Source organism: Coturnix japonica, chromosome 35 (assembly GCF_054131305.1).
Source record: "Coturnix japonica strain WE chromosome 35, WE-NBRP24, whole genome shotgun sequence".
In the NCBI taxonomy this organism is placed as follows: Eukaryota; Metazoa; Chordata; class Aves; order Galliformes; family Phasianidae; genus Coturnix; species Coturnix japonica.
Genome location: NC_140697.1, coordinates 4,703,610 through 4,712,380, shown reverse-complemented (window position 1 = coordinate 4,712,380; position 8,771 = coordinate 4,703,610). Strand labels below are relative to the sequence as shown.

Sequence of the window (8,771 nt, the reverse complement as noted above, 5' to 3'; positions counted from 1 at the left end):
GTAAATTTGGCAGGATGAAGGCTGGGTGACCTATTCTGGCTGGATCGAGGACTGATTCTGAAGCTGGGATTTAACTCAGCTCTGACATTTCATGCTGCTATTCCATTCCACTTCAGTTTCAAAGTTTTCAGACTTTTTTTTTTTTTAAAGATGTGCCCTTTATGTAACTCATTTAATTGTGTCTAACTACATGGTGATTTTTTTCCCCTCCCTACCTTCACAAATTCGATTGGATATACATGTAGATCTTAACTTATAGCATATATTACAGTAGGGGCAAGAGAATCTGCCTTGAGCTTTCATATTTATCCTGAATAAGGCTGTACCAACTGGTTCTGCCTTAAATTCTCTACCTCAAAGTCTCCTGGTGTTCTGTTTTCTCAGGAAGGAAACAGGTTGCACTGAACGCAAACTGCGCGGCATGGATTTACTGGTTAGACACAGATGGGATTCCTCTATCAAAGTACTCTTGTGTTGTCTGCTTTCATTACACTCACTAGAAAAGCTATTGACATGACAGCATTCTCCTGTTAGGTTTTTTCCTGCTCTTTTAGAAGTGCCTGTTGGGTTGCAGTGGCCTGAAAATGCAGTGACCAAGATTAGAGGTTTGGACCTTGAGAGCCACAGGAGAGGAGCTTTCAATGTCTTCTGTATTTGTTATGATCAATTCATAGTGACTTGAGTCTGCAAATGAAGACGTTCTTATGAAATGTTTTTGATTTTATGCATTTTGATTCTGGTATTAAGTAGTGTGAGAAAAGCAAATCAGTCTTTTTGTTTGGCTGCTGGTTTAACGTCCAGTTCACATTAGCCACTTATGAGATGTTCGATTTCCTTCTATGGAAGGAAATACTGGAGAAGACTTCTAATCTTATGATTCAAAGCATGAATCAGTCCCCAGATTGGATCTGTGCCTGCAGCAGTAAAAGGGGCAGATTGTCACAGGGTTGCTGCTTTGTTCTTCTCTGGAGCACCCTGTACAGCTGCTATCAAAGGCAGAAGAGCAGCATCAGTGGAACCTGCTCTGCTCAATGCAAGCTCTGAGTCTGGTGATTTTCAGCAGCATGTCATCTTAAATATATATGTTTTTTCTTTTCTCTTTCTTTATTAGTTTCATGTTCCAGCTGACTTCCTCCAAGAGAGGAACAAGCTTTCCCATCAGAACTACGTGAAACACCTGAGTTCATTGGGACTGGAAGAAAACTGTCTCAGAGACAAAGATACACAGCTTCCCTGGATTGCTGGCTACATGCCTGATCTGAGGTCTGTGGTCATTTACTTTGCAATGGATTTTTCACTTTTCATTTGCCTTGTATAGGTATCACCAAATGGTTTATGCTTTCTGCTTTGCACTGTCTTTTTTGGGGGGAAAAACTACACAACAGCTCTGCACACTCCTTGTGCTGATAATCCCTGATGTGGCTGAACTGAAACAACACCTAGCCTGTGCCACTTAGCTGCTGCTGGACAGGACAATGCAGTGATGGTGGTATTTGAGGGAATGATATTCTATCACAAAGGGAATTTGTTACAACCATAATTTTACCAACACAAACGCAGAGAACAGCACTGATCTGAAAAGCCAGAGCCCTGCCTGTGAGTGAGCACAATCTGCAGATGGAGAGAAGCAACTTTCTGATTTCACTGCTAAACTTCCCCTCCTCAAACCAAAACAGTTTAATCAGTCAGATTCCTGTTTAATGAGTTGCACTGCTGCCTCTAACCAGGACAGTATCTTAGATGATGGAAATAATGGTTTCAGTAAGACTTACTGTGATCTCATTACCCCATAGATGGCCTGTGTACGTTCTTCCCCTGCCTCTACCACTCACCTTCACAAGCAGGACCCCAAGTTTGAGACTGAACCCCTCTGGCTGTGTGAGCTGCCACATGAAGGTGCTTTCCTGCACACTGTCCTCTAGTTGCTGCCATCAAGCAGTTGGTAAAGTCTGCAGCTTGCGGACAACTTTTCTTGCCAACCATACATTACAGAGGGCTAATTGTAAAAGTGGTGCACCTGCTGGCTCCCTTGGTGGCTGGAGCCAACAGGAAAAAAAAAAAAAAAAAAAAAAAAAAAAAAAAAAAAAAAAGTAATAGTAATTTATTAATGATCAAGTCACAAATAGTAATGAAAACAATAGGAGCATCTGAAGGAAGCGCTGCCGGGGGCAGAGGTGAAGGTGCTCTGTGCCCTGAGCAGGCTTGTCGGCATTTTTATAAAGCTACTTTACAACCCTTATCAATTTCCTACTGCTTTCTGTGTACCCCCTGCCCCTTTGCAAATGTTTTGCCTGCACAACAGGCTCAGCATTTCTTGCTGTAGGTGATAAAATAGCTGTCACCCTGTGGAGGGAGAAAGGAGGCAAATAAAATAAAATCAAATAAAAATGTTAGGTCCAGGGAAACAAAGCAGAGGAAGCAAAGCATTTCGGAGCAAACAAATGAGTTCTAAGGGAGATGCTGAGTCGGCAAAGGGAGAGCGATGATGGGAGCTGAGCTGAGGAATGGGGAAAGATTGGGGATAGCAAGAGCTGGAGGGCGAGGGTGGCTCTGCTGAAAGTGAGGCAGGGCTTTGTGCATGGCCCTGGGTTTCAAAGGAGACTGTATGTACAGCCAGCGCCATCCATGAGGAGTTTGGGATCTGAAAATCCCAGCCGTAGTCTGAATAACTGCACTGCATTGGCAAGGTGAGAATTTGTTTAAGTAAGGAGAACAGAAGGCATATGAGCAACACCAGTTCAGGTGACATCCCCATACCAGGTGTCTTAAGTAGACATGGTAGAGATTAAGTAGACATTAAGTAAAGATGGTCGTGCTGTATCTCAAAATACAGTTTCTATATCCATATCAGAATCCATGCTAGAGCTGATAGAAGGCAGATAGAGCAGACACCAACCAGCCCAGTGTTGTTCTTTGAGCCGTAGGTAGGGTCTGCAGTGCTCCTTAGGGGTATATCTGCTAATGTAATATAGCAGTTTAATTCAGCTTGCAACAAAATAAAGCTGAACTAAGTGGAAAACTCTAGAGCTGCGATGGCTTAATTGCTCATACATGAGTCTTTACTATGCAATTTGGAAACTTTAGGCCGTGGGAACTTGCTTCTGTGTTCTTGAGCCCATGAACTGCCTTAGTCTGTTGGTCTAACAACAATCAGCTCATAAAATGCTGTGAGTGCAGATTTCAGAGGTCAGCCTGAGTCCGTACCCAATCCATGTGGCTCCTGTGCCCTGCATTCGGCTCTCCAACGAGGTCAGTGAGCTGTCGAGCACACAGTCAGTGCTCTTTAAGCTACTGTGAATCTACCCCTGCTTTCTCTTTTCCCTTTTCTCATTCTCTCCTTGCTCTCACACACCCCCAAATCACAAACCCTCACACCAATGCCAGAAGCCTCTGAGGCTGTCGTAAGCCTGCAGTTATCTGCATTAGGAACAAAGCTGCCATTTTTAAAGCTTTTATACTTTTTATTCTTAACTCCACAGGACCCAGGAATCTTTTCCTGAAGTTAATGTGAATTCAGGGGGTGCGTGTTTTAAGAACTGAGCTGGGTCCTGTAAAAGAGGTAAGAACCAGCAGTTGGCAATGCTAATTATTGCCCGGTGATTTGAGGGGACCTGCACAACGTGCTAACGTGCCTATGATGACACGCAGCATGATACATGGGGAAAGGTGAAGGCAAGGCTCGTATATCCCCATAACACTGAAGGCATATTTCCCTCTCTAATAACTTACAAACAGTCACCATTTGCTGTCTGCAAAATTAAACTCTCATCTCCTCCAGCCTGCTGATCTGGTGCACAGATATAGGATTTTAAGCTTCTCTATTGAAAAATGTCCCTGCAAAGCTGTCCATCAGAACTCCCGCTGCTTTCCATAGAGTATTATTAATAAGTTCTTCCTATCAGAAATGGGACCCTTTTAGAGCTCAGATAAGGTTTTTTTCCCTGTTAACCCACTGGGCTGCTTGGCTGTGGACAAATGCCATGATGAATGACGGGTCAAGGATGGAGCAGGCTGATTTCTCTCCGAGCCTGACCTTGTCTCTGGTGTGACATCTGAAATGACAGGTGCATTAAAAAGTTATTTATGTAGGGGAGCTGCAATGCATTGTACCCTTTGCAAGGTAGCACCCAGTTTTGCAAGAGTATTAGAATAAAGGCTGCCTCTGTGTCTGCTGCCTCTTGTACTGCTGGCTTTCTGTAAGCAGCTGCTGTGAAAGCAAGAGGAGAAGCACGGAGCGTTTTTTAGTGCACAGAGGATGCTCTGGAAACTGAAAGGCAAAAAAGGGAGCAGGGTCTGAGAGCAGCAGCAGCAGACAGCTTCCCAGCAAATCACCTGCGTGTCTGCAGATTACTTGCCTGGAACAGCAGTAATCAGCTCTGGAAATGCACCTGAAGGGTTCTGGGCTGTTGAAGGGCCAATGTTGTGAATAAAATGCAGCACTGAGGATTAAATGATTTCTACTGTTCAGCTCTTTATGGCCTCAGTGCACTTGTAAGACTTTCTCTGTTGAATCTCAGACTCTTTGTGAGTAGTTGTGCTGTGGCTCCCTTCTGTCTTTACTGTTGCTGAAATTAAAGGGACACTTCTGGCTTTGTCCTTCTTTCTGTAGGACACATAAGTGGAACTGTAACCATCCTGTGAACAGTCACTTCATTCTGGGAGATGAATAGTTGCTGAATGGCAAGAGATCGCAGCCTAAATCTCCAGAAAAATGCATGCAAACCCTATCAGGTTTCTATTGTCATCTGCCTGACATTGTGCTCCAAGTAGGAAATAGGAAAGGCAATAGGAAAGCTGCCTGTGTTTTGAAATCCAGAGCTTTCTCTGGACAAATAACACACTTGCTGTTGCATGGCCAAATGAGGACACAACATCCTATGGCACAGATTAAGTTGTAGAGCAGGGTTCATGGAAGAGCCCATGTGCAGTGATTTCTGCATCCTTCTGAGTGCTGATCAGATTAATGAGGACCACAGAAACATTGGAAAACTGTCGTAGTGACACATCAGTATCCTGTTAGCTTCAACAGAATTACAGCATTTGATATCAGGTCTTCCTTCCTTGCTGTTTCTCCACCCCTCCAAAACACCCCCTGAAACACTTGCAGGAGAAATTGTAAAACACATGTAACAGCTTATTTTGTATGATGGGACTGTTAGAAGAGCTGCATGTTGGTGTGCGTCCAACTCACATTAACTTCAGTTTTGGGCTGCAGCCATACTCGAGTGACTTTGCAAGTCTTTTCTGACTGTCCAATTAAAGTTGATGCGTGCAGTAAATCTGCAGTATCCAAACAGTATTTGATCTCTCCATTTTGGATCAGTGGTTGGGTCTGGGAAGTGGATGAAGCTTGCCTGAAGGCAGCATCTGCAAGTTGTTTTTTTTTCATCACAAAAATCAATGGTCTGGTATAATGAATGATTTTGTATAATATCAAAGAAAGAGAGTATCACCTGTGCACTTCATACGCAGTATTGATTGCAAGTACGCTCATTAATTTGTGTGGTACAGGAAATTCCAGCCAAGGTTAGGAGAGCTTTGCTCTGTAGTGGAGCTGTGACTCCTATTGCCTTCAAAGAGGTTTGAATCAGGTTGCAAACAACCAAAATTCATACTTCAGTTATTTCGCTATAGAAGTGTGTTGTCACAGACGACTTTGTAGACTTCTGGTAGAACAGCAAGGAAAAATGGAAATGTCCTGTCCCTGTTTGAGCCTGCTTAAGGGTTTGATCTGTACAGTTTGGGTGCTCTGGGCAAATGTAGGATGCATGGTGGAACTCTGTTCTCATTGTAGCACAACAAAAGAGAGGAGCTGGGGAGGGGAGGGAGAAGGTATGTTTTCCACCATGGCCTGTTTAAAACATTATGAGCTACCTCTCTTCCATCATGAGTCGTGGTTTAAAGCTACTGCCCAGGGGCATAAAAATCAACTCCTAACAACTTCCAGTGGGACCACTATTCCATCAGTGCTCCCATCAAATGTTGACTCCATGATCAATATTCACCCTCTTTCTTCGTTAATCATCAGTCTTCATTCATTTCTTTGTAACTTCCTGCTGACAGGGGCACTGTTCATACAGCAGCTGGTAGGGAAAACAGAACGAGCTGAACTGCTGCACGCAAGCTGTGAAGGGAAAAAGCCACAACAGTGCATTGTGTCAGCTCAAAATGATTCCTACGGATGCAGCTTTTTCTTTTCTCCTTGCCCTATATGCTCAATTTTCAATAGACGTTGTGAGGCAGGACCTTCAAACAATCCGTGGTTACTATCGCGCTGCTTTACCTTGAGTGCCATTGGCACTTGGTAATTTAGAGCAGGAACTCTGCTGATGAAGAGTGAACTGTCAGAATTTGGCTTGTCAAATAAAATCTGTGTACAATCCTAAAATAGACAGTTTTGCAATTAACACTTGCACTGTGATTTGCCAACAGGAAGCCCACTTCCAGCTTTGCCACAGCCCTCCTGAAGACCTTGTGTGTGAGACCAAACCTCTTCCCCATTGCCCAGCCTATGAGCTGAGAAGAGCTGCTGATTTCTCTATCATTCTGACTCTTTGGGCAGCTAATATTGCCCTTCTGCAGCACAGGGATCCTGTCCAAGATGCTCAAGGGGTACAAGCTCTGCACCAAGGCAATACTATTCTGCAAAGCCAAGGAAGTTACTTCTTCCTCCCACTAATTTATTCCCCAAAAAGCTGCAGTAGATGCTGCCACGTTTACAAGTACACAGATATTTGCTCTCAGTGCCAGTCAATGAATGCTGCAGCTATGCAGTGTAACTGGAACACCACTGAAGATAATTCCATTTACTTGTGTGAGGGGCCCAATAATTAAATTTGGACATTATTCCTTTAATTACTACAATTTCGGATCACAGTTAGTATTCTTCTAAACTGATGTGATTTCATGCTAAATGTAGGATGCAAGTCTGTCCTTGCTCAGACCCCTCAGCATTCTGGAGTAAGATCCTGCACTGTTGGTTTTTGCAGACCTACAATATGACGTAGCTCCTGGTGCAGGAAAAAAGCATTGGATGGTTCAAGCCTTGTGATACTTCACTGACAAGCTGTGCTGTTTTTTTAAGCCCTGTGCTATGCTTGTTCTTCATGCTAAATGGTGTTTTGATCATTTGTATTATAATAATTCATACTAATTAATTTGTAATTCCTAAATTAAGTGCACATGGGTTTCAAGCAGAGAGGTTACACTCAGGTTAACTATTGATTTTGGTCTTTGCTGTGAAGAAATTTAGATCTCGTGTCTGTCAGATTTAAGACAGCCATCTTGACATCTATTAAGAGAGAGATACAGTTAAGAATCAGATTTTGTGCCTGAAAATATGCTTGCCTGGTGACTTTTGGGATCTGTTCTGCACACAGTACTGCATTCCTTAAGGCACCAACTGCTATACGTGCTGCAATGCCACTCAGCAGTGAATTGGTGCTCTTGCAGATGCTGATATTATTAATGTCTTCTCAAAGAAACTGTGATTTTAAGAAAATCCAAGTTGAGTAGAGTCTCTATGAAATAAACAGCTGTTTTAAATACATATAATGCTTTTGCACCCTGCGGAGTAATGCTTTAAACAACCACTCCCAAACTGCAAAGGAAAATAAGGTGTTTGATTTGTTTTCACTTCTTTCCAGCCCATTTTCTTTCAATGAATAGATAGAGATTTTAACAACTTAATCATTCTGGTGGACTTGGAAGGAATTTGGCTGGATGCTACTGGCAAACTCCTCAAACCTGAGGCTGGAGGTGCCATAGTCCGTGTGTTCTGGATCGAAGGGACAGAAGGCAGCTGCTCATGGTTATGGATAGCTGGACGTATAGAGTGCTCTGAGCATCAGGAACAGTTTCCAACCATGTAGAAAGAAGAGTTTCCTTGAACATGGTCACAATCTCATGTTGCTCTTGTGCCTATAGGAGTATGAATTCTGGAGTGGGGGGAAAGATAAGACTTTGCAGGGGAAGTAAATGTTCCCATTTGCAATAAGCACGATAGATTTTGCTTTTTTCCTTTTCCCTCTATTCGATGGAGAGGAGTTCGATTACTTTTGGATACGTTTTCTTTTGCATAAGCTTTTCATGCGCTGTGTTTTGAGTGATGTGACCACTAGAGAGCAGACTTAGCCTAGTAACAGGAGTTAATTAGTTCCTGGCCTCTTCATTTCCTCCTGTCCCCTTTCCCCTCCCCCTGAATACACAGGCAGAGGGGGTTTGGGTGGCTCTGAGCTTGCCTCCAACGCTGTGCAATCTTAGGCCTAATTAAAACGCCTCAGACGGCCTGAACCCCGCATTAAAATTTGATGAGGAATTGATCAGCCAAGCAAACAGGAAATTTAGCTGTGTGAGTGAAGGTAATGTTTGCTCAAATGTGTAATGAGGTCCATGGGGAATATTTATGGGGACCTCAGTGACAGTTTCAGCAGTTCCTTCTCCTTGAAGTCATCTTCCCTACCTGCCCTCTCTGTTATGAGGCTGTAGGCAGAAGGGAATCCAACACCGCGTCAGCTGGGCGGTGGAAAATGGTCTGTGTGTGGCTGCAATGGTGCCATGGAAAGGTCTGCAAGAGGAGTTGTGAAACTGCAACCTGACTTCTTTAAAAACATCAGTGGCTCCATAATGTAAGGAGTTGTGTAGCACAATTGCTGGTGGAACTCCTTGCAGCGTGTTAGAAAGCAAACCTGCCCCCTAAAAGGGTCAGGTGTTGTGTTACAGCAGATGCTACCTTTATCTCCATGGACTGCAGGATAAGCTATTCATGCTGT

General features: G+C 43.5%; 1 long non-coding RNA gene across 1 annotated transcript; it reads left to right on the top strand.

Moving 5' to 3' along the window:
- The first annotated feature begins 1,129 nt into the window (after positions 1 to 1,129).
- On the top strand, positions 1,130 to 5,029 carry LOC146755259 (uncharacterized). Its single transcript, XR_014938339.1, has 3 exons — positions 1,130 to 1,263; positions 3,480 to 3,559; positions 4,610 to 5,029. It is a non-coding gene; the product is annotated as an uncharacterized LOC146755259 (long non-coding RNA).
- Positions 5,030 to 8,771: the final 3,742 nt, after the last annotated feature.